Source organism: Macaca nemestrina, chromosome 10 (genome assembly GCF_043159975.1).
Source record: "Macaca nemestrina isolate mMacNem1 chromosome 10, mMacNem.hap1, whole genome shotgun sequence".
In the NCBI taxonomy this organism is placed as follows: domain Eukaryota; kingdom Metazoa; phylum Chordata; class Mammalia; order Primates; family Cercopithecidae; genus Macaca; species Macaca nemestrina.
Window position 1 is genome coordinate 42,334,339 of NC_092134.1, and position 25,894 is coordinate 42,360,232.

Sequence of the window (25,894 nt, forward strand, 5' to 3'; positions counted from 1 at the left end):
ATTATTTAAAATGATATTCTAAATTTCTTTTTTCTTGTCACTTTACTGTTTGTGATTTCAGAAAATATTATGTCCGTTATTTCAAGCACTGAGTCGGGAGCAAATTAGATATTTTATTCTGCAGAGAAAAAAATATTGCATGGAAGACTATTCCTTCTCAAGCCCCATTATTTTCCAATGCAGTCACTTAATTTAGTTTATAATATCGTTGTTATAATGACATGCAATGTGGGAAGCTGAAAAAGGAAAATATAAAAACCTTCACAATGTAACAATGATTGGAAAAGGCATCTCATTTCTTTCATTGAAAAAATGGAATACTTTCCATGAGATAGCTCATAAATGAGAACATCATGTAATGTAGAGGTTCTGGAATGTACAGAAGTTAAACTTTATAAAGACAAATATAAATATATCTTAAGCAAAACGTCTGCCTAAAGTAATCAGTAGCAAATGTCTTCATATATTTATTACTAGACTATTCTAATTTCAGATAATAATAGTCTGTTATTTAAAGCATAAGACGATAGCATTTCTGGTTTCAGAGACTAACTTTTATGAATGATAATGTATAGAGATGACAGAAATAATGGGTTATGAAGTTTTCAATGCTAACTTTGTTCAAAATCATTGCTTATAATGTTACGGAACATCATATTTCTTGAGTGCAATGAAGGTGTCAGAGATGACCCCAATATAAAAGACTTATATTACTTTCTGGGTTTTATCAAACTTTACTTGGTTTGATTTTCAACTGAACATTTGAATCAAGTAATTATACAATGATTTCTATACAATGAAAATATGGTGACCTGACTTGCAAGCATGCTTAAAATGAATGAATGAGTATATGTGTATATATATATATTTTCTCTCTCTCTATAAAACATGTACTCCTAATAACAGATTCCCTCTCGTATTTCCTTTAATAATACTTATATATATGAGTGTATATATATATATATGTCTTTATGACATATATATGTAGTTTTTCACATATATGTGGGTTTTCATATATATGCAGTGATTTTAGAAATATTTGTAGTTTTTCATCTTCTACTAAAAAATTAATTATATATTATCCTATCATTCTTTACCTATTTTTGTTATAGTAACTGCCACATTGCATAAGATTATGTGCCCAAATGTTAGTTGCTCCTACTCTTCCATGAACTCTCTGAGAGGCAAGACAGTGTATATTATTCATCGCCAAATCATCACATCTATTTATGGTTTGGTCCTTAATAGAAATTCAGCAACGTTAATTAGACTTCTTTTAGTGATGGTAAATTTGGGAATACATGAAATACTTACTTTTTATTTTTTATTTTTTTCTCTCCAGTCTCCTGTGTGCAGATATTTATTGTTCTTTGTAGATGACTTATAACCTCAACTCCAAAGCACTGCTAATTAACACTCTATGATGTGTAATGTGCACTGGTGTCAGACAGAACAGATTCTAATCGTTGCTTCACTACTTAGTAATAGTGATAGTAATGGGAGCTAACATGCTGAACATTTGCTGTATGTCAGGTGGTCTTGAAAATACTTGATGCATTCTTTAACTCAATAAATGCCTTGATAAAATTTGGCAAAATGCCTATTTACAAAAAAAATCTTTAAACTTGAAGTATCCGTATGTCTTTGTCTAGAGTTAATGATATACCGAATATAAAGCACCTGCCATAATTAGCTTTCCTACTAATAACAGGTATCCTCCCCTCTTTCCTTTAATGAAACTTTTTTGTTCATCGATGATCATGATTCCAATGTTCCCTGCTTCTACCACTGACTGAACACTTGCATTGAGGCAGTAAATCACTAGGTATTTCATGTAAGTATCTTGTCTCATTTTTAAAATAACCACATGTAGTTGCTAGTATCTTTTTTAATACACTAGGAAAAGGAGACAGAAAAAGAGTAATGTATAACTTGCCTATTGACTCTATAAAAGAGCAATGCATAATTTACCTACTGACCCTATAACCATTTGGGGATTTAAGCACAGTCACAGTCTGATACTTGCTTGTTACCCTCTATGTGATACTGTTCCCTAAATCCACGAAAACAGAGTTCATCATTGATCTGTAGTGCTTCAATAAATGACTTCTGGACCAGCTTTATATACTGGTACCTTTTTGTTTACACTATATTGACTCCTTATTTTGTTACTGTTTTCTGTGGCAACCCACTTGAATTTTTTTCTCATGTTCTTTTTTTGGAATTTTAATTTTAATTGACAAATAATAATTCCAAATATTTGTAGGGTACAGTGTGATATTTTGGTATATATTTACAATGTGAATAATTAAATCAGGCTAATTCACAAACTTTTTATTTCAAATGACATTATTCGATTTAGCATTCACTTAGGTTATTAGTTAGAATGTAGACCGATTAGGTGTTCTTCCTCTACCTATCTCTTCATCTGTCATGCATAGTCGATTATATTCTCTCTGTCTCATAAGGTTGTAAGAATAAAATGAGGCCCGGCCAGTGGCTCATGACTGTAATCCCAGCACTTTGGGAGGCGGAGGCGGTGGATCACGAGGTCAGGAGATCGAGACCATCCTGGCGAATATGGTGAAACTCTGTCTCTACTAAATAATACAAAAAAAAAAAAAAAAAAAAATTAGCCGGGCATGGTGGTGGTCGCCTGTAGTCCCAACTACTCGGGAGGCTGAGGCAGGAGAATGTGGCGAACCCGGGAGGCGGAGCTTGCAGTGAGCCGGGATGGCGCCACTGCACTCCAGCCTGGGAGACACAGCAAGACTCCGTCAAAAATAAAATAAAATAAAATAAAATAAAATGAAAACAAAAACAGGTGAGAAGTTAAGGAAATAACTTCAATTAATTATCACCACTTATATTTGATTTTAAAGAAGAGATTTAGAATATCTTTAAATCTTTGTTCACAGAAACGTTACACAACGTGATACCACATCAGGTCACAATATTTTCAATGTAAAACTGCTGCCTCAATACAACCAAAAAATCAATCTCATTACTGGTTTAAGAATTAAAATAGATTTTATATCATTATGCTCTTTAATCAAGATATTTACTTGAGACTGAAGGCTGAATTGAGACTTACATTGACTTTGTTTGATATCCAAGCAATTGTTTCAAAAATATGCTGCTCTTTTTCGTTACCTTTATTAACAAGCAAGTAGCCCTTGTAAGCTATTGCATGAAATACAATTTGAATTAGAATATCCACATATATCTAGTTCACAAAAATTTAATTTTGCACATACATATTATATTATATACATTTTTGTGTTTATAATAATTTATGAGGGTTTGAATATTGGTATTTAACATATGATGTGAAATAATTTGTAGTGAACTTGCTGTTTACTAATATTGATTATCTTGGAATGTTATAAGATTATTTTGTAAAATGTAATTTGCATAAACATAAGCAAAATCCCACTTAGTTATGGGCCATATGCAGCCAGAAGAAAAGTAAAAGGTGTAAAGATTCAGGATTAAGAGTGAGGAATTGGGCCGGGTGTGGTGGTTCATGTCTGTAATCCCAGCACTTTGGGAGGCTGAGGCAGGGGGATCACGAGGTCAGGAGATTGAGACCATCCTGGCCAACATGGTGAAAGCCGGTCTCTACTAAAAATACAAAAATCACCTGGGTGTGGTGACACACACCTGTAGTCCCAGCTACTTGGGAGACTGAGGCAGGAGAATCACTGGAACCAGGGAGGCGAAGATTGCAGTCAGCCGAGATTGTGTCACTGCACTCCAGTACGGTGATAGAGCAAGACTCCATGTCAAAATAATGATAATAATAATAATACAAATAAAAGACAGTGAGGAATCGACTGTCAAAACCAAAATGGTTCAAATTCTAACTCTTCCTTAATAATCCTGTCACAATGAGCAAATCATGTAAATTAATTCTGCCTCAATTTTCTTATTTGTAAACTGGAATAATAAACTATACTTACCTTATAATTTATTAAACTTTTAATTTTGAGATCATTGTAGATTCACATGCAGTTGTAAGAAAAAGTACAGTGAGATTCCAAGTACTCTTCACCTTGTTTTTCTCAATGGTATTGTCTTGCAAAATTATAGTACAGCTTCACAATCAGGATATTGACATTGATACACTCAAGATACAGAACATTTCCATCAGAATCCCTCATGTACACTTTTATAGCCACATTTATTTCCCTCCCATTTCTACACTTTCCTCAATTCCTGCTGGTAAAAATAAATACATTTTAGAGTCTATTTGTGCATTCAGAGATTCATGAATCCAGGCAATACCAGTTCTCAAGTGGCTAGCACTCTGCTGGGAAAGGCGAAAGGGGAAATTTTTATAAAATCTTTGTTGAAGCAAGAAAAACAGAGTAGTTTTGATTGGTTAGAGTGGAAAGTTTCTAATTACAGGTTAGTTGGTGGTTTCTTACTGATGCAGTTGCTAGTTTCAATTTACTATTGACATTGCACTTTGGTCTGCTTAAATAGGAATTTAAAGTGAGACCAATGGCTTCCCAATTAGATTTTTAAAAAAATAATTCCCTCCTTTTGATGAGCCTTTATTTATGAGAGATTGACCATTTTGGGCATGAGAGTCAGTCTGTGTGATCATCATGACAGAGCTGTCTTTGTCTCTGTGGAACTCATAAGTCAAGGCATCAGGCTTGTTGAAGAAATTCCCTTTGTTGTTCATTTTATTTTTGTTGCTCTGATCACAGTGAGACCATCTGGCACACTGTCGATGTCTGCAAACAGACATTTAAGACCCTTGAGAAAATATAACATGCGAGGGAGATTATAATGATGACTATCAGGAGGATAGTACCAAGAGAGTGGAGTATCCCCCTTAGCCAAGGTCACCATGAACCAAATCAACTAATATTTCTAAAGAAACAGAAGAAAAGCAAAGGTCAATGATGAAAATAAACCAAAAATTCAGCTCTGAGTCCAGAGGGTAATTAGTCAAGAAGATTTCTAGATTTTAGCTCAAGACATATGTTCCGGTTTGCAGTTTGAGTGTCCCTGCTTATGGCATTGGACATTTCAGGCAAATTCCTGAGTGGCCCACATGTCAGGCATGAGGGATATCCTCTGAAGTTACATCAAGTTGTTGATCTACAGCTTGTAGTGTTTCAGAAACAGAGCAGTTTTTAGTGATTACAAGTCAAGAAAGTGGGAGAAAATTGGATTGTAGGAATCTATACGAAATCAAGATCCAGTTTAATCTATAGGTAAATAATAAAACTCAAAAGCAATGATTAGAGCTTTGATCTAATAACAGGTGTACTATAGTTTCTTCTGAAACATAGTTTTTCTCTCTATAGTCATCTGAATTTTTACTGAAGATAATCAGAGTAAGACTGATTTGATTACTAAATAAATGTAGTCTCATGAAACTTGGCCTAGTTATATAAGTGCAGCAAGACAGTAAGAATAGTGATTGGCCATATAGGTGGGTTTTTTTTTTTTTTTCTATTTTTGTTGTTGCTGTTGTTGAGATGGAATTTCTCTCTGTCATCCAGGCTGGAGTGAAGTGGCACAACCTCAGCTCACTGCAACCTCTGCTTCCCAGGTTCAAGCAGTTCTCCCACCTCAGCCTTTCAAGTAGCTGGGACTATAGGCATGCACCGCCACACCCAGCTTATATATAAATATATATATATTTGTATTTTTAGTAGAGATGGAGTTTCACCATGTTGCCCAGGCTGGTCTCAACTCCTGACCTCAAGTGATCCACCCAACTCAGCCTCCCAAGGTCCTGGGATTACGAGCATAAACCATGGTGCCCGGTCTGAGGCTCTTTTTAAGCTTGCTTTGGTGAAACTTTTGATACAAAACCTCAGATCAGACTTCTAAAAATCCTCTCCAGGGTTAGAAGCCAAGCCGAAGACTCACTATCAAGCTGTGCCTCTAATACCTATAGACTCGAATCAACTTCTCAAAGTCTCTAGAATATTTAGAGATTCTTGGGATTGCCAGGAAGTGGCATTCTTAACTCACTGTAAGGTAAGGAAACCATGTTATGTACCTGATACATTCAAGGTACCAGGTCAGTTTTTCCAGGGGGCTTTTATTGTCTGTATAAAGTCAATCTCAGTTTCTTATAGTTGTTTGGTTACATCTGGTTATATGCTCATTCTTCTATACGGCATTCCAGTCAAAACATTGGTAATACGAACAGTTTTTCTAATTGTCTTGTCACAAAAAGAGAAGATTCTTACTGAACTTAGGCAAATAACTATATAGCCACAAAAATAACAATACTCACAAATAGTTTCCAAATTTTGGGGGGATCAGGTAGATAGAAAAAAGTAATCTTTTTTTTTCAAAAGTATAATTTGTCAAATTGCTGTAAGTTATAGGTAGCTTTAAAGAAAAAGAAAATTATTCCTTAAATCTGAAGAGTAAAGCATTAAAGAACTGGCAAAGTTTCAAATAAAAAAATCATAAAAACATTGTCCTCATCAGTTATTCAGTCCCATGCAATTAAGACTTGTTCTGCTTGATCTTGGTTAGCAGTTTCATGAACACAGTTTATTAGAGTCCTGGAAATTCTTACCTAGTCCGATAGAAACAATTTTGGACTGTGGCTGAGTGCAAATGCTTTTGAGAAAAATCAAAACAATAACTGTCTATGAATGACAAAGAATGGCCATGGTTAAAAATCTGAGAAGAGTTCATTATAATAAAAACACAATTGGCAAGTAAAAGTAGCTCCTTTCTGTGTCATACAGCATTTTAACATAATAATCAAAATTATGACTGATAACATCAGATTTCTAAAAATTTCATACAGTTTCTGGAATACATATTAGCAATGTATTGATACAGGTTAATATATAACTCAAAGAAGGTTAAATATCATTTCTCATTTGGCAATGCTTCCCATATAATTTAACATATCAAATGAACCTTAATAAGCTTTATATACTAGTCCCCACCTGTCATGGGGGATATGTTCTAAGACTCCCAGTAAATATCTGAAACCATGGATGGGACTATGATTTTTTCTATGCATATAAACCCAGGGTTAGGTATAATTTATAAATTAGTAATAGATTAACAATAATACCTAATAATAAACTAGAACAATTTTAATCGTGTAAGTGTGCTCTCTCTCTCTCACTTGCAAAATATTTTGTTGTCCTACACTCACTTAATATCAGACCACTGTTAACTGTGAGTAACTATAAAACCTTGGAAAGAGAAAAACAGATACACGGAGGGCTACTGTATCTCTCTTTTAAAGATTCTTTCAAATATTACAGGAATGCTTTAGTATGTTCCAAAGTTAGTTTGAGGACAAACAGACTTAAATTAGAGTTTTATTTTGAAAAGTTTGTAAAAATATCAAAAAGTCTAGAACACTGGATTAAACAGAATTGTCAGTTATTCTGAAACAAAGGCAAGTACAGGAAGGTTGCAGAGTTGTACAAAAAAACTTAGGTCTTCTAATACTGAGAAGACTGGCTTTTTTCAGTTATGAAAATCCTAATAAAAGACAACATGAAGCACAAGAAATTATGTTGATAAAACACAACTCCTTGTTTCCTGGGCCAATGACTTAAAGGTAAGGAAAACGTTTTACCAAGTAAACTTTAGCTTTTCTAACAGTGAAAAATCCAGCTTTTAGTTTTGTGCCAATGTACTTTTGATTTTATGGCTCATTTTTTGAAGCAATTCTTATAAATTCACTCAATTATAGCTAGCTTCATTGCACATGAGATTATTCTTCCAAATTTTCTTTTTTAGAAACCTTCCATAACTTTCTTATGACAATTCAGTTTGTCCTATATTCTTTATCTTTTTAATTGTGGAGCAGTTAGTCACTCTAGGACAAAAACTACTCTCTTTTTTTCCTTAACCAAAACACATCCTCATACTTCTTTCTCTATAAAACATGGCTACTTCCCTTGCATACAGAGTTGTTCCCTTATTGTTTCTAGAAGTTTGTATTACATATAATAATCAGAATTTTTAACTTTTGTTAACTTTAACTTTTACTAAAAACTAGTAAGCATTGTTAACTGCTTTAGATTAGCATTTTATAGATAAACATCCTCTCATAGTAAAATTTTTATGTCTTTGATTAATGGATTTATACACATTTAACTTCTCTATTCCTTATAGAAAACTAGATGTCAAAATATATATACTTTAAACTTATGCTCAGCAATTAATGCTAAAGTATTTTAACTTAGAAATAACTCAGACATTTAACGACAATCTGTTGTCATTAACAGTTGTTTATAAATGTGTAGCACTTCCCCCTTTGTTCTCTCTCTCCTGCTCTGCTATGTGAAGATGTGCCTGCTTCCCCTTCACCTTCCACCATGATTGTAAGTTTCTCAAGGCTTCCTCATCCATGCTTCCTGTACAGCCTGCAGAACTGTGAGTCAATTAAACCTCTTTTTTTTCATGAACTCTCCAATCTCAGGTAGTTGGTTACAGCAATGTGAGAATGGACTAACATATTCTCCATGTGGGCTTTGAAATCAGTAGCAATTTATCCCACTTTTCCCTGCAGGTCCAGTTGATTGACCAGTCAGTGTGAACAGGAAACACTTTAGGAATGCCTTTCAAAAGACTATTTGTGTCTGTGTGTGTGTGTGTTTCTTTTTCTGATTCATACATGGGCCAAATGGGGGTTTGTGATCACTAATATACTCAAGGCAATACCATTCTGACCCTTGTGTCCAATTTGAGCTTCTCTGGGTCCTATCAACATGGATTTAACTAAATTACTAAGTTTAGGGTGAAACTCATTAATGCATAGGACAGACAAAGCCTTTCCTATGCCAACAGGGATACCTTTCATTATTGCTCTGAGCCCCAAGATTTTAACCAATGCATAAGGGTGGCTAAAAGCAGACCTGGACAGGGCATGGTGGTTCATGCCTGTAATCCCAGTACTTTGGGAGGCCAGAGCAGGAGGATCATTTGAGTCCAGGAGTTCAAGACCAGGCTGGGGATCATAGTGAGGTCCTGTTTCTACGAAATAAATGAATAAGTAAGTAAGTCAACAAATAAATAAATAGCCAGGTGTGGTGGTACATGATTATAGACCCACTACTTTATAGGTTAATGTGAGAGGATTGCTTGAGCCTGGGAGATCAAGGCTGTAGTGAGCGGAGAACATAGTACCACTGCACTCCATCCTGGTTGACAAAGCAAGATCCTGTCTCAAAAGAAGCATACCTGGTTGATCTTAGGAACCTGTCATTAGCAATCACTTATCTAGCTGTTTCACCAGCTCTTTGTTGGGGGGAGGCAAGCAAACCAGTAAAAATGTCAGCAGATTCAGAGTACAGAGGAGGATAGAGAGACAGAGCGCTTAGAAGCATCTATATGCCAATCCAAAATACATCCCCTTGTTTCTGAGGCATTCACGATTTTTCTTTGTTTGTTTGTTTGTTTTCCCAGTAGATGAGCAATTTGGTTTGGGTTACAACTTCTTCGTGATCCAAAAAGTTCTAAATTTTGGTAACATTTACCTAATTTTCTAGAGGTTCTGATATGGAGTCTCAGACTCCTTGCATTTAAAGAAATCCGTTATGTGCTATCTTTCTGGAACTTTTTTTTTTACCAGAGGTCTTTCATTAAACCCCTTTCGGTTTCTGTCTGACCCAGTCAGAAATCTGAAGCCTCCCCACCGGACCCAGTCTTATTTCTGTTGCAACTTTCAAACCCAGTTGAGATAAAAAATGCTCAAGTAAACTTGGAGAAACAATAGAAGCTGTGGGGCTCTTGTATCCTACAGGGATTCCCAGTGATGACTTCCAAATGTGCAGCAAGAAGCAGTGAGCATGAGGTCAGTAGGGGGTCTACACCTGCCTGCTTGTTGCTCCCGGATGTCTTCATTGGGTACTGTCCTTCAGATTCTCACTTCTGATACCAGATATAATAAAAGAAAAACTCAAGCACATTTAAATTTTAAAGAGTTTATTTGATCACTAATTCTTTAAAATTTAAATATTCTTGCGTTTTTATTTTATCATTGCCAATCACTAATTTTTTTCTTCATGTCTCTAATTTTATTGTTTCAATAATGATATATAAATGAAATCATAAAGTACAAAAATTTTTTGGATTGATTCCTTTTTACTTAGTATAATTATCTGGAGATTAATCTACGTAGTAGACTGGATCAAAAGTTTGTTCCTTTTTATTGTCTAGTAATATTCCATGATATGTACTACAGTTAACCATATACCTATTGAATGATAGCTGTGTTGTTTCCAGTTAAGAGCTATTGCAAATAAAGTTTCCATAAACATTTGTGTACAGGTTTTGTATAAAAGTAAGTTTTCATTTTTCTGGGATAAATACCCAGAATGCAATTTCTAGGTTATATAATACGCATTTTTTTTTTTCTTAAAGAAACCTCCAAATTGTTTTCCAGAGCAGCAGTTACATTGCCACCAGCTGTGTATAAGCAACTCAGCTCCTCAGCTTCCCCACCAGCATTTAGTGTTGTCACAGTTTTTGTTTAGTCATTCTGATAGATGAAGAGTAGCATCTCATTGTAGTATTAATTTGCATTTCCCTAATGGCTGATGATGTTGAATATCTTTTTATGTGCAAATTTTCCACCGTGTATACTGTTTGGTGAAATGTCTTTTCTTGCCTTTACTTGTTTTGTAATTAATTGGATAGTCTTTCTACTGTTCCGTTTTGAGGTATGTATATTATATTCCATGTATGATATGAATAAATGATATTCCACATATAATATTGGATATATAGATATATATTTTAGATACAGTATTTCTGATATATGCGTTCTGCACATATTGCCTCCAACCCTGTATCTTCTCTTCTTTATATTTTTAACAGGGTATTTCATGGAGCAAAAGGATATAATTTTGATGAGCTCTAATTTATGAATTTTTCTGTCAGAAATCATGTTTTTGGTGTCAAGTTTAATAACTCTTTGCCTAGTCCTAGATTCCAAAGATTTTCCTCTTATTTATAAATGTTTCATAGTTTTACATTTTGCACTTAAGTCCATAATCCATTTTGAGTTGAAAGTGTTTTTGATTTCCTTGAGACTTCCTCTTTGGTTCTTGGATTATTCAGAAATGTGTTGTTTAGTTTCCAAGAGGTTGAAGATTTCTCTATTTTCTTTCTGTTATTGATTTCCAGTTTGATTCTATTTTGTTCAGCGAACACACTCTGTATGGTTTCAATTTTTAATATTTTTTATTATTTTATGGTCCAGTGTTTGGTCTTTGTATGTTACATGGGTACTTAAAAAGATTAGCTCTCTATTATGCCAATATAGAAGTCCGATTCTGAATATATTTAACACAAACATAAATATATTTTGTCAAAATTTCTCAATTTATTGAAAAAACTCCTTTTAAGCAACTGTATAGTAGAAAGAGTATTAATTATACTACTAGATAACTTGTTTCTCTCTGGCAGTTCTTTCAGCCAAAAAATTAAGCTAAGAAATTCAAGGCATAAATGCACTTCATTCATTCATTTGACAAATGTTATGAAATGTTTATTAACTAGGTTTTGAGACACCAGTGTCAGTCGGACCCCCAGTCTGGTGAATGAGACAGGCATTAACAAATAATCATGGTAGTGGATCTAAAAATCCCAGTTCCAAGAGAACATGTAACAAGTAAATTTCCACTAGTCAGGAGAGTTTTGCTAAGCAGTATCTGCAGAATAAGCAGGAGATGAGTTTTGGTATAACTAACCTACAAGGAGAAATTTGCTAAATTCTGAGCACCAGTTCTCAAAGTGGACATAAGACAGTAGGTTATTATTGGGGACAACAGTGTGACTTTGATGAAAGATAGGAAACCACTGTAATAACACAACATGAAATATGTCTTTAGCATTTGTTTCAGTGTTCGTTGACCAGTTTTCTCCAAATAAATATCCAATAAGCACTTCCTTCGTGTTTCTTCCATTTGGCCAACAGTTAGCTCATATCCTTATGATGTATTTTTTTTCCTCAGGATACTCTTGAGATGATTTAATACATTATGAATATTTCCTCTGTATTCCACCTTTTCATTAGTTCATCATTTCTGATTTTTTTAAATGAGTGTTTCTATATATTATGGAATCTATGTGATTATTTTTTGGATATATGTGTATGTATATGATGGGGTAATATTTATCATAGAGGACAGAATAACCTTATTACAGATAAGAGGCTTGTTGATAGGGGTAGGAATGGGATAAGAAGTTACAATCAGTAAAGAAAAAAACAGTGCACAAATATAGATCATTAGATTCAACCTTTGATGTTCTTATATTTCTCTTTCCACAATATGTTTCCACAATCTTTTCTCACTAAGGATGTATCATATGTATTCATAATCTCTCTCAAGCAGCGTTTTATTGAATTATTCTTTCAAAACCCAAAGGATTTCTCTTAGTTTAGGACTTTTGATGTTAAACTGCAGAAACTTTTCTTCAAAGATGAAAAGAATTTTCATTTCAATTTCCACCTTCACTTGTTTACAACATTCAAGATATTTGCTTGCAATTGAAATGTTAGCCTTGGTCTTATGAGAAACATTTCATTTGTTTATTATTTTTAAAATTTTATTTTATTTTATTTTAAGTCCTGGGATACCTGTGCAGGACATACAGGTTTGTTATTTTTTCATTTGTTCCACATCTCATCACTACCGTGCCTCTCCCAATGGCCTCACTTTAGAAAGAGTAAATTAAATTGGCTCAGTTATTTTTAAGATACGAGACAGTGAAAAATATATTTTTCCTCTGCTTAAAAATTGCTTGAAGCTTTATTTGTGCTGATTTAACTCAAGAGTACATATAAAATTCATACTTGGCAGTATTACACAAGGGAACAAAAATAAAGCCAAACTAAAAAAAAATCCTATATGATTTAAACCTTAAAACATATAACAAATATTTTATTCCTAATTTTTGTTATCCAAATACAATATGCGCATTTTCAGGTAACAATACAAGTATCAAAGGAGAATATTATAATTTTGTTTATTTTGCATAAACAATCATCGACTATCTGCTACATAAAATGTATTCAGAAACCAGGAGAAAATAGAGGTGAGCAAGGTTTAGTTTCTGCTACCGAAAGAGTCTAAAATGGGAGTACAGGATTGTTCTAGTACAAAAAAAGGGGTATAAACAAAGTATTACTGGAATTCAGAAGAGGAAGAGATCCCAGACATCCTGAAATTCCACCACAACGATCCTGTTTCAAGAAGCCATCATCTGCTGTTTGGATCAAAGCAATAGTCTTCTGATTTGTCACTCTGATTTCACTCCTGTTTCCCTTTAATTCATTCTCTCCAAGTGCCCAGATTGACTTTTTAAAAAATGTAAATCCAATCATACCACTCCTTTGCTTAAAATCCTCTAGTTGTTTCCTACTGCACTCCAAAGTCTTCACTAAACCCACCAGGTCCCGCATGATCCAGACCCTGCCACCCTCTCTTTCAGTTCTGTAAATGCGTCAAACTCCTGCCTGCCTTGGCCCTTGATCCTCCATGAGCTTGGAATCTTTCCTCCAAAATCTTGCCTTGACTTGCTTCCTTACATAGTTCACGTCCTAGGTCAAGCATGCATGTAAAGTGCTCACGAATACCTGCCACTCCTATGAGGCTAATTATGCCTTATGGAAGTGTTTGCTGGAGACGACCACGTGATCTCACATAATCTTTCCTTTGCTTTTTTTTTTTTTTTTCTTTTCAGGAAGATATTATTTGGTGTTATCTCTTAACGCACTGTAATACAGGACATATGTTTTTATTTATTTTGCTGGCTTATAATTTATCTCCCCTTACTAGTATATAAGCTCTGTGGGCAAAAACTATGTGTTTTGCTTTCAACTGGATTTCCAGGGCCTAGATTAGTGCCAACTATCTTGTGGACATTTAATAAAAAATATGCCACAGGAATTTTTTTGAACAAAACATTCCTTTCATAAAAATTTAATTGTCTCAGTTTGGTTTAAAATTAGGAATCCTCTTTAGACAAGGTGAGTGTGCATGTGATTTTTCTTGGCTCTAAAACTATGTGTTAGGAGTGGAATTAAATGAGAGAGTTTTTTTAGGCTGGGAAGGATGTCATGATGTTACGGTGAAGACCACTCCTCCTCATAATTTCTCATCAGAGCGTCCCCCAACCTCTATACTATTATGATGGTTTGTCTCTGAGACCTGAAAGCTTTAGGAAGGTTAAGATTTTAATTCTTATGTACATTCCACAAAGCCAGGGATGATACTTTTACTGACCATGAAATTGATTTTCAGCAGTGCTTGCTGAAAGAACCTTCTTTCTGCATCATACCATGGCAATAGGGCAAGAGCCATGCCAGGCACATAGTAGTAGCTCAATAAATATTTGCAGAATGATTGAAGCAACTAACATCTTGAAGGAATTAGAGGAGCTAATAAATGAGTCAGGCAATAGGTTCTTAGGTCCAAGCAATAGACACCTTTTTCCTCGGGAAGAGATTAGAGAATATTACAGACTGAACAGCATAGTAATTCATCCACAAACTTGGGTGACAGATGTGGCAAAGTTTGTTATTGATGACACTGGGGACTTATTCAACAAGTATGTCACTACAACTTGTGACTTTTATGACAAAGCGATCCTAATTCATTCAGTGGGAATACCTTCAAGATGGCTTTGGTAACTTTTCAGTTATAGGCCTGTATTTTATATTGTTAGTGATTGCTATGTTGATTACAAATATATCTTTAATGTTTCATAGCCTACACAGAGTTAGTATTAAACTCTTAAATATTAAATATTAAAATATAAGAACCTTGCAACCGTATAGCTCTATTTATATTGCCCTCCATCCTTTATGTTACAGTGTCTTATGTATTACCTGTACACACATTATAAATCCCACAAAACAAAGTTACATTTTTTTTTGCTTTCAACAGTCCTACATATTTTTTAAAAATTGGGAGGAAAAATTATGTTTTCCCAAATATTTGCTATTTCTGATACTCTTTTGTCTTCCATGAAGATCCAAATTTCCCTTTAGTCTCATATTCTTTTCACTTAAGCAATTTCCTTTAGGCATTTCTTATAGTGTAAATCTACGGTGATGAATTCTCCAAGTTTGCTCGTATCTAAAAATGTCTTCGAGTTGCTTTTATTCTTGTTGTGGACTGAATGCAAATGTTGCCCTGCCCCTCTCAGCCCCCAACACACACCCAAATTCAAATGGTGATGCCCTGACCCCTAGTGAGGCAGTATTTGGAATAAGAAAGTAACTAATATTAATGAGGTCATAAGAGTAAGGCCCTGATCCAATAGAGCTAATGTCCTTTCAAGAAGAAACCACACAGACATCTCTCTCTCTCTCTCTCTGTCTCTCTTGCGCCGTCTCTTTCTCTCTCTCCCCAACTGCATGCGTCAGGGAAAGGCCATACCAGCACACAGCAAGAAGGTAGCCATCTATAACCCAAGAGGAGAGCGCTCACCAGACACCAACCCTAAGGACATCTTAACCTTGGACTTTCAGTCTCCAGGACTGTGAAAAATAAAGTTCTGTAACTTGAGCCACCCAGTCTGTACTAATTTGTTATGGCAGCCTGAGAAAATTAATACAGTTTTGAAAGGATATTTTGCTGGATATTGATCTCTGGGTCAAAGTTTCGTTTTGTGTGTGTGTGTGTGTTTTTTTCTTTCAGCACTTTAAACATATTTTTGGTCTCTATAGTTCTATCGTTTCTGATGAGAAATCAGTCGTTTTTCAAATTGTTGCATTCCTATATGTAATGAGATGATTTTCTCTGGGTGCTTTCAAAATTTTCTCTATATCTTTGTTAATCAGCAGTTTTACTATGAGATAAGAAGGTTTGGTTTTCTTTGTATTTATCCTGTTTACTGTATACTAGCTTCTTGCATTTATAAATTAACATATTACATCAATTTTGAAAAGTTTTAGGCCATTATTTTCTCAATTATTTATTTGTCTTGTATTTTCTTCTCCTCTCAGTATTTCAAGTAAAGATATGTTGGATCTTTTGACATTATTTCTCATATCCCTTGCATGTTCATTTCTTTTTTTTTCAACATTTTTCTCTGTTCTTTATATCGAATCACTTATATTCATCAATTTTTATACCCATGGACTTTTTCCCCTGACACCTCAATATGCCCATTCAATGAATTTTTATTGGTTTTTCTTTTAGCATTTTTCAGTTCTAGTATTTTTAACTGTCTTTTATAGTTTCCTTTTTTTTTCCTGCTGAGATTTCTTACCTTTTCACTTATTCTGAGAAAATTTAACTTTACCTGATCAAGCAGAGTTATAATATCTTCTTTGAAAATCCTCATATACTCAAGAAAACATCTGGATTATTTCAGGGTAGATATCTGGTGATTGTCTTTTCTCTTGAGAATGAGTCAGATTTTCCTGGGTTCTTTGCATGTTGGCTAATTTAAGATTGCAGTCTGGATATTATGTTGTAGATTCTGTTATATTTTTCTAAAGAGAACTGATTTTTTTGTTTGTTATAGTAGGCAATTTAAACTTGGTTGGATGCAAATTGTAAACTCTATTTTAGGAAGACAGCTCAAATTTTCATCAGTTCTTTTATGTTATGCTGGAGTTTGTCCTTATATTTATTGAGAGTCAGCCAGGACTTCTGGTAGGTTTTGTCAACAGAATTTTGGTAGGTAGTCTAATAAAATATTGCTAAAACAGGTGTTAATCGGGGGTTATAAAATAACATTAAGGGCCTACGTTTGTCAGATCATGGCAGGCAAGTATATACAGAACCACATAGTATCCTGTTACTAATTATGGACCAGAATGAGTCATTTGAGCAGTTGGCTTTTCATGTCTTCTATATGGATGTGGGTCTTCTACTGAAAGCTACCTCAGGGAATATCAAGCAGATAGACACGTTCCTACACCTTGAGACTTTGCCATGCCACTTTTCTTGTCCCATAGGGGCTATCTAGTATATTTTCAATGGTTAAGGTTACTCAAAAGCTGCCAGAATCAATGGGCTGGGTACTTGATGTAGAGTGCTTTTCAGGGTATGGAAGGTAAAATATCTAGGGTCTGCACTTGACTTGGACAGTGTAACATTAAACCCCACCTTTAATAACCCCTATCACCTCATAACCAGGTGGAAGACCAGAATATGATATTTTGAATAGCTCTGTGATTTTAGACAAGTCACTCTAACCTCTCTAAGTCATAGTTTACTTGTTTACAAATTGAAGGTAATAATATCTACCTTTAAGAGTTATTATTAGAAAAAGATGACTTCTGTAAAAAAACAAAAACCAAAAACCTGGCACATAGCATGTACTTTAAAAATGGCAATATTTTATCACAAAAAATTCAACAAGTAGTTCATGCTATCTCAAAAGTGATCCTGTTCAAAGGACAATCAATAACTAGGTGCCATACTTTTCTACTTCTTTTGTTAAAATGTTTATATTTAGTTCATTTACTTTTTATTTATTTTTTATTTTATTTTATTTTTTTGAAACAGAGTCTCACTCTGTCACCCAGAATGGAGTACAGTGGTACTGATCTTGGCTCACTGCAACCTCTGCCTCCCGGGTTTATGTGATTCTCCTGCCTCAACCTCCCCAGTAGCTGGGACTACAGGTGCATGCCACTACTCCCAATTAATTTTTGTATTTTTAATAGAGACAAGATTCCACTATGTTGGCCAGTCTCGTCTTGAACTCCTGATCTCAAGAGATTCATCTGCCTCAGCCTCCCAAAGTGCTGATATTTTAGACATGAACCACCACCTGGCCTGAATTCATTTATTCTTTAATTAATTCATCAAATATTTATTTCTGTGTCCAAGACACTCTGATAAACACATGGGACACAGAAGAATGACTGCAAACATTGTCCTGTTTTTATGGACCTTACAATATAGCACAACAGACATCAAAAGTGAATTAATAATCATTAATTACGATTGTGAGATATATTGCAAAGGTGATAAGACAAGCCTTGCAGTTCACATTTGGAGTTTTGGAACTTTCCCTTTGGAGCCTTTAATTTCTTTGTAAGAAGTTTGACTCCCTGGTTGGAGAGTGCGGGTGTAGAGACTGTGAGACCACATTAAAAGAAGGAAGAGCCCAGCTGAGCCCAGTCTTCTGCTTGTTTCCAGCAAGATGCCAGGCATTTGAGTAAAACCTTAAGCATTAAGCACCCTGCAGACCAGAACAGACATTAATTGGAAACGAATCCCTAGTTGATATCATATGGCACCAAATTACTCAGTCAGATCTAACCAAATTCCTGTCCAAAATAGTGAGATAGGATAAAATGGTAGTAGTGATTATTTCAGCCCTAAGATTTGGGGTGATGTGTTATGCAGCTATATATACTAAGACAGATGTTGATTTTTATTAAGAGAAAGAATTATGCCCAATTTATTTTTTAACATTATAAGAAACATTTATAGATAAGTAAATAAACAGATAAACAAGAAAATGCACGTGAGTACGAGATTTGTTTTATTGGAAAAAGCTGAGGTGATAGTCTTCCTGCTCCAAGACCACTGCTGTAACGTTCCTTGAGATGAGTGGAAGAACCATGTTAGATGTGGCATTTTCTATCATTGAATGAGGCCTGTTGTATTTCTGGCAGAGGTCACTTTCAAGAAAATACTGTCAAACAGGCAGTCTAGGAAGCAAGCATGTTGATATAAAGCAGATATTCTTTCCCTGGCTCTGTGCAGTGCTTGAACTGCTGATTTCAGATAACAGTCTTGTTGACAGGCCTGCAGAAGAACCACAGTGTAGCACAGACAGAGCGCCAATAGCTTCATGCATCCAACACTTTTGCAATGAAATTCTAATCATCCGATTTTTGGTTTGGTTCTGTTTATCACAGTGCTCCATGTGTCTACACAGACAGGGGCTCCGTGTGATCACAAAGATACAAGGATATCAGGAGTCAGAAAAACTTGGCTGGTGATCTGTGCTCTACCACTTACCAACCCTGTGGCTTTGCAAAAGCTACTACAACGCTCCTCCACAGTTTCCTCAACTGTAAAATGGGAACAACAATATCTGCCTCATAAAGATGGAGTTCAAATGAGTTAGTCTACATGTGAGTGCTTTATTGAAAGTAAAGTAACAAGCATTTTCTTTTTAAATATCCCCAACTCCTTTACCATTTAGTCTCACACATAATATGTTAGCAGTGCTTTCAGAAAGTCAGTCTACACTATAATTGCCTATTTTGATAATTAGCAATTTTGTAATAACTTTTCTCTTTGCTGCTGATTGCTCATCTAGATGGCTGTGCTTGCTTTTTAATTGTATGAGTGTCTATTAAAGTGAGGGAAGAGCATTTTGCTTTTGAAAATAAAGAACCTTAGTTCTTTCAGAGCTATTCAGCAGTTTAAAAAATCCATTGAAATGTTCACTAAGTAAAATAGGGAAAATCAAATGCTTATGCCACTTCATTAAGATACTTTCAAATCAAAATCACAAAATCAAGGCAGTTTACAGCCATTTTTCACTACGTTTTAAGATATATTTTGAGTTCTAAGAGGTAGTAAAATTGAGAGCATGGAAAAGTATTTATTTTTATTATTTCTAGCAGAAAATTTGAGGCTTTTGTGGTATTTATTTATCTAGAAGTCACATAATGTAAACTACCTATTTTACTGGAACCTTAAAGTCCTCATGTATAATAATTTTATAAGACTTAAAAAGGATGAAGTTATATAGTTCATTTTCTTAAACTATTGTATCTGTGCAACGTGCAGATACAATAAAGTTTACTAAAATTTGACTTAAAATATCAATGACTTTGCTAATGAATTTGCTAATCTATGGGCTAAGATAACTTTTTTGCAAGCTGTAAATTAATTATTTTCAAATTAATTTTCTTATCAATTTAAAGATAAAATATCTGGTAGTTGATATTAATACTTTTCTCATTGCAATTCCAATAATAGAAATATAACTGTTCTGTCCAATTATAAACCTCGAAAATCTGAGACAGGTCTCAGTTAATTTAGAAAGTTTATTTTTGCCAAGGTGCATGCCCGTGACACAGCCTCAGGAAGTCCTGACAACGTGTGCCCAAGGTGATAGGGTCACAGCGTGGTTTTATACATTTTAGGGAGACATGAGACACCAATCAATATATGTAAGATGTACTTTGGTTCAGTTTGACAAGGTGGGACAACTGGAGGCAAAGGCAGAATGATTCAAAGTGGGGAGGGGCTTCCAGGTCATAGGTAGATAAGAGACATATGGTTGCATTCTTTTGAGTTTCTGGTGAGCCCACTCCAAATGAGGCAATCAGATATGCATCTATCTAGGTAAGCGGAGGGGTAACTGAATAGAATGAGAGGCAGGTTTGCCCTAAGCAGTTCCCAGCTTGACTTTTCCCTTTAGCGCAGTGATTTTGGGCCCCGAGATTTATATTTCTTCCACAAAATAATACTATTTAATAGACGTGAAAGATATATGTTGCATTTAGTGAAAATTTTGCTATCAGTCAATAATCGAGTGTTTTTAAAAATGAAGGCAGTAATTATGATTGTTGGATATTTTATTCAAGTTCTATTGAAAAAGGGAAAAATAATACTTCAATCGTAATGCTTTGGTATACCCTCTTTTAATATTAAAGAAAAAAGAAAAAATTACAAATATCAAAATTACTCCAGATTTTCAGATAAGGCTTATAATGTGATCAAAGGCATTTGTAAATGCCTTTATTAATATTTATATTATTTAATAATACATCTAAGGGGAGAGAGTACTCTGATATATAATAGTTAACTCATCCTAGGAATAGTTGTATTAAGAAGAATTTTTCTAGTTTTTCTTCAATTTGTGGTACTATGCTTATTGAAAGCTTGTGTTCTTTATGCAGGAGGGGCTAAGATGATAGTTACAAAGGTTTGAATTAGAAGTAATGCAGGGACTAAAGTGGTGACATATTGTGACATTATTTAGGATATTATCATAAATAAGCTATTGCAGAGCCTGATATCCGATTCAATTCCTATGATGAAACAGATGTTTTCCCCATATTTACGTACTCTTTTCCCCTATTTGTTTTCATCTTGAAGAATGTGTTTGATTTGTGGACAATCTAGTGGCAAAAACATTTGTACAAAATAGTTTTCAGTACTTTAGTTGTTAAAAGAATCATTAGGTTTTAAATAAAACAATCTTCAAGTAACCTCGGACTTGCTCAAACTGTGTAAAATATTCAAAAAAGGCCAGAAAAGAAGAGACAACTATACAAGGCAGATACTACAATACGCTTCATATTTCATTTCAACTTAATTCTGTAGTCTGGTTATGGGGATTTTCTTCTATCCCATATTCCTTCCTGAACATAAAATATTATCATACCAAGATTAAGAACAGAGGATACTAGGTTCTTTTTCTAAAATTATTCTTTATATACACACAGCTAAGTATAAATTTAAAACTGATAATATAGCCTCTTCTATGACTCAAGTAATAAAAAATTCAATTTAAGAAAAAAAATTGAGTATGTTCTCTACATGATACTCTAAATTACTTAGTGAAGTATGATAACTTTAAAAGAAAATATTTTTTTTCTGAGGAAGTCTGCAGTCTATTCAAGGATACCAGGAATAAATATATATGGAGTTAAAATAATGGAATAGGCAGAAAACACATAGCACAGAATAGTTCATCATTAAATTGCTGGTTACTCTAACATTAAGGAGCATCCCTCAGACTCTCCAGTATTTCAATCAGGTCTGAGAGCTTAACCCTGTTAAAAGGTCAAAATAAGCACCTCAGCCACATTCCCATTTATAATAGTTAAAACAAGAGGTGTTTGCCTTTGAGTCCATCTCTTCCCATACTTGACGCATCTCTTCTGATCTGACTCAATCTGTCATAAAGAAAAGGAAAAGTCTCTCTCTTCAAACTTTATCTCCCCATCCTTTTGAGCTCTAAGTCTATAATCAGTGAACATCTTTAAATTATTACTCTTTTCTCTGATTGTTCCCTTCATGTCTGTGTTTTTACTGAAATTGAGCTGTCCCCTGAGGTAGCTGCTTCTCTTCAAATGGAATCAAAGTTGTTTTTCTTTTCTCTTTTATACCATGTTCCTCAGGGCCAGGAGGGGAAGTGAACTTCCTTCCGGCCCACACAGTTTCCAAGTGTAACAACCTGTTCCTTTTGCAAACCCTTGCTCATTTGAAGCATGTGCTATCAGGTTATTTTACCTACTCTTTTGCCTCCCTAATTATCCTCTCCTTTGCCTCCTACCAATCTTGTCAAGCTCTCCAGGCATTCAAAGTTTTAAGTCTGGCTTGTCTGCTCAGAAGTCCTCAATATAATTACTTTTTATTGCTGTTCTCACCAAAACCTCTCATCTGCTGACTGACTACTTTCTTATTATTCATCAGCTTTCACCTATCTTCACTTTCATCATTGTCTAGCATATATTTCATAACCCATGGTAATATGACAGTAACAATATTTGATGTTTATTAAATACTTTGTGAGTACCAGACATACTGTGTAAAGAGTTGTACCTGCTTTACATTCAACTCACCCAACTGTATGAGGTAAGATCTATTATCCCCATTTCAAAATGAAGAAATCAAAGATCAATCATTCAAATATATATATGCAAATGATCCCCGATTTCCTCACTTGCTTCCTTCTTGCCATTGTTCTAAGCTTGCACAACCTTAATCCTGAAGTAACCTAACCGTGTTTCCTCTTATTTGGACACAGACAGGTGAACTTTGTTGGAATAAATAACACAGTTATTCAGACCAATTGTACTTTATGTTCTCAAATGAAGACTCAGTACTACTGACAAGCATATGTATGTTTTTCTGTGGGGCTAACTTCCCATTCTTTGGGATAACTACTTCTTATAGGGTCTCTTCTCATACGTCACACACCTCCGTCGCCACCCTTCCCTCTCACCTGATGACCTCATTTCAAATGTTGTTTAGAAGTAAGATGGCATTGACAAGGAAACTCCCTCATTTTCATACTAATTCATCTGTGAACATACCTGCCCCTGCCACCTTTTGTCCCTTCCTGCTGCTGATGGACCTTTTCTTCCTCCTGTTGAAGGCCAGTGCTGCACTTCTGAGCTGAATCTCGCTTCTCAAATATCGTGTTTCCTTCTCTCTTTGGAGTTTTTAACATTCCTTTAAGTCTAAGCTGTCATAAAATATAGGTTATGCCATTACTTTATGTACATTTATTTTCTTTTCTTTAATTTTGGTAAAATATACAAAACACAGAACTTACTGTGTAAACCATTTTTAAGTGTGCAGTTCAGTGACAACAAGAACATTCACATTGTTGTATGATCATCATCCATCCCCAGAACTTCTTTCACCTTCCCAAATAGCAATGACACACCCCTTAAACAATTACTCCCCATTCTCCCCTACCCCTACCTCCCTTGCCCTAGCACCACCATTCTGCTTTCTGTCTCTATAAATTTGACCTCATGAGATACATTTTGAGGTATCTTTAGGTATCTCAGATTATGAAGATTATGTTTTCTTCATCACTGAGTGATTTCACTTAGCATAATGTCGTTAAGGCCCACCTGTGCTATATAGCATGTGTCAGAATGTTCTTCCTTTTTAGGGCTGATTATTCTCTGTCATATGTACGTACCACATTTTGTTTATCCAGTCACCTGTTGATGGACACTTGGGAATATTCTACCTTTTGACTACTGTGAATAATAGTGCTATAAACATGGGTGTGCCTTCAATTCTTTTAAATAGATACCTAGTAGTAGAATTGCTGCATCATATAGTAATTTTATGTTTAATTTTTTGGAGACCTACTGTAATATTTTCCATAGAGACTGCAGCATTTTACATACCCACCAGCAATGCAGAAGGATTTTGATTGTTTTTATTCACATCCTCATCAACATTTCTTAATTCATTTTTTGTTTCCACTTTTGTAATAGCCTTTATCTGCATTTCATAGAGATAAAAATTATATGCTTCAAGACAGGAAAGCTAATAAAAAATTCCCAAATACTTGAACATCAAAAGCCTTCATCTTCAATGTAAGGATATGTGAGGACAATAGCCTACTAGGCAGAAAGGGAAAGCAGTGGAATGTGCCAATTTTAACCTTGACACCGAATGAAAAGAGGAGGGAGAAATGGCCCAGGAATTGAACACAAGCAAGCTTCAAAGACCTCAAGTGGAAAATTTAATCTAAAAAGGATTTTGGTGAATATTGCCTCAAGATGACTCGTAGACGCTAATGCCAATCCTCTATACTTCATTTAATGGATTATGAAACATATTTCAGAATCATTAAAATGTGAAAAAAAACCCTATATTTTAGAATTGAAGAAATATGGTATTTCTACTCAGAAAATCATTCCCGATTAGCATATACACAGTGTCCTTCATCTTAAAAAATATAACAAACCTGAACCCCTATTTTCCTCAGCTATTACTCAATTTCTTTGATTGTCTTTGTTGGTACAGGTTTTTCAAAAGTAATCTCTGCAAGGCTATATCTGCTTTCTTTACCATGATTCACAGATTTTTAAAAACGCTTTTTTTCTTTTTAAATAATATAAATAATATGTAAGTACATTACCATTGTATAAGGCAAAAAATGCAAGTTTTAAACCATTCTCTAATGCCTCCTTCCCTTCACAGTGTGTGTATATATATACATACATATATTGGGGGCTTTTTTTTTTTCTTTTTTTTGAGATGGAGTCTCGCTCTTGTCACCCAGGCTGGAGCACAGTGGCACAATCTCAGCTCTCTGCAACCTCTGTCTCCTGGGTTCCAGCAATTCTCCTGTCTCAGCCTCCTGAGTAGCTGTGATTACAGGCACGCACCACCATGCCTGGCCAGTTTTCGTATTTTCAGTAGAGATGGGGTTTTATCATGTTGGCCAGGCTGGTCTCAAAGTCCTGACCTCAGGCAATCTGCCAGCCTTGGCCTCCCAAAGTTCTAGGATTACAGTCATGAGCCACCACGCCTGGGCGTATTTATTCTTTCAAATCTTGATTTAAAAAAAATAATTCACTAAGAATATGTCTTGGACAACTGTCCTTGTTAGTACATTTAAGGTTACCTCAGTGTTTTTATTGGTTGTCTATCCTAGAGCAGAGATGCACACTTCCATTACTGAGAGAAATTTAAATTATTTCTAATCTTCACATTTCAATGCTGCTAAGAATAGATTCCTAGAAGTAAAATCTCTGGCTCTCAAGGGTGCATTTTACATTTTGACAGACATCACTAGTTGATGCTACAAAAAATACTTCCATGACTTACATTCTGAATGAAAGTTTAACAGAGAGCCAGGAGTTGCGGCTCACACCTGTAATCCCAGCACTTTAGAAGGCCGAGGTATGTGGATCACTTGAGCCTAGAAGTTCAAGACCAACCTGCGAAAGATGGTGAAACCCCATCTCTACAAAAAGACAAACAACAATAACAAAAACTTCAGTAGAGTACCCATCTCATCACATCACTAACTCCATACCACTTCAACTTTTGTTAAGAACGAATCCTTCAAGCTGTCAAATTCACAAGCACTGTTCTGTTCTGTTCTTGCTTGGCACTTCTGCCATTTTTAATAAAACTCACTGATTGATTCCTGCTGAAAAGAGTGAGAGCTGAACTTTGAACAAAGTTTATGGAGAAAAATCAGCAAAAGTATTCCCAGAATTCCCTCAGAATTCTTATCTCGTTATTCAGGACTGAGTTTTATGCCCATATCAGCTGCAAGTGAACCTGGAAATTTGGGTAAGATCATTTCTATGTTGGTTTAGATCAATCCTAATTTATATTCTTTTATATCTTTACTTAAATGTATGTTAAACCCTTAACTAAAGATAACTGAAGTCATTTTACCAATCAGGGGTTACTGACGAGAAGTCAGCATTACAATATTAATA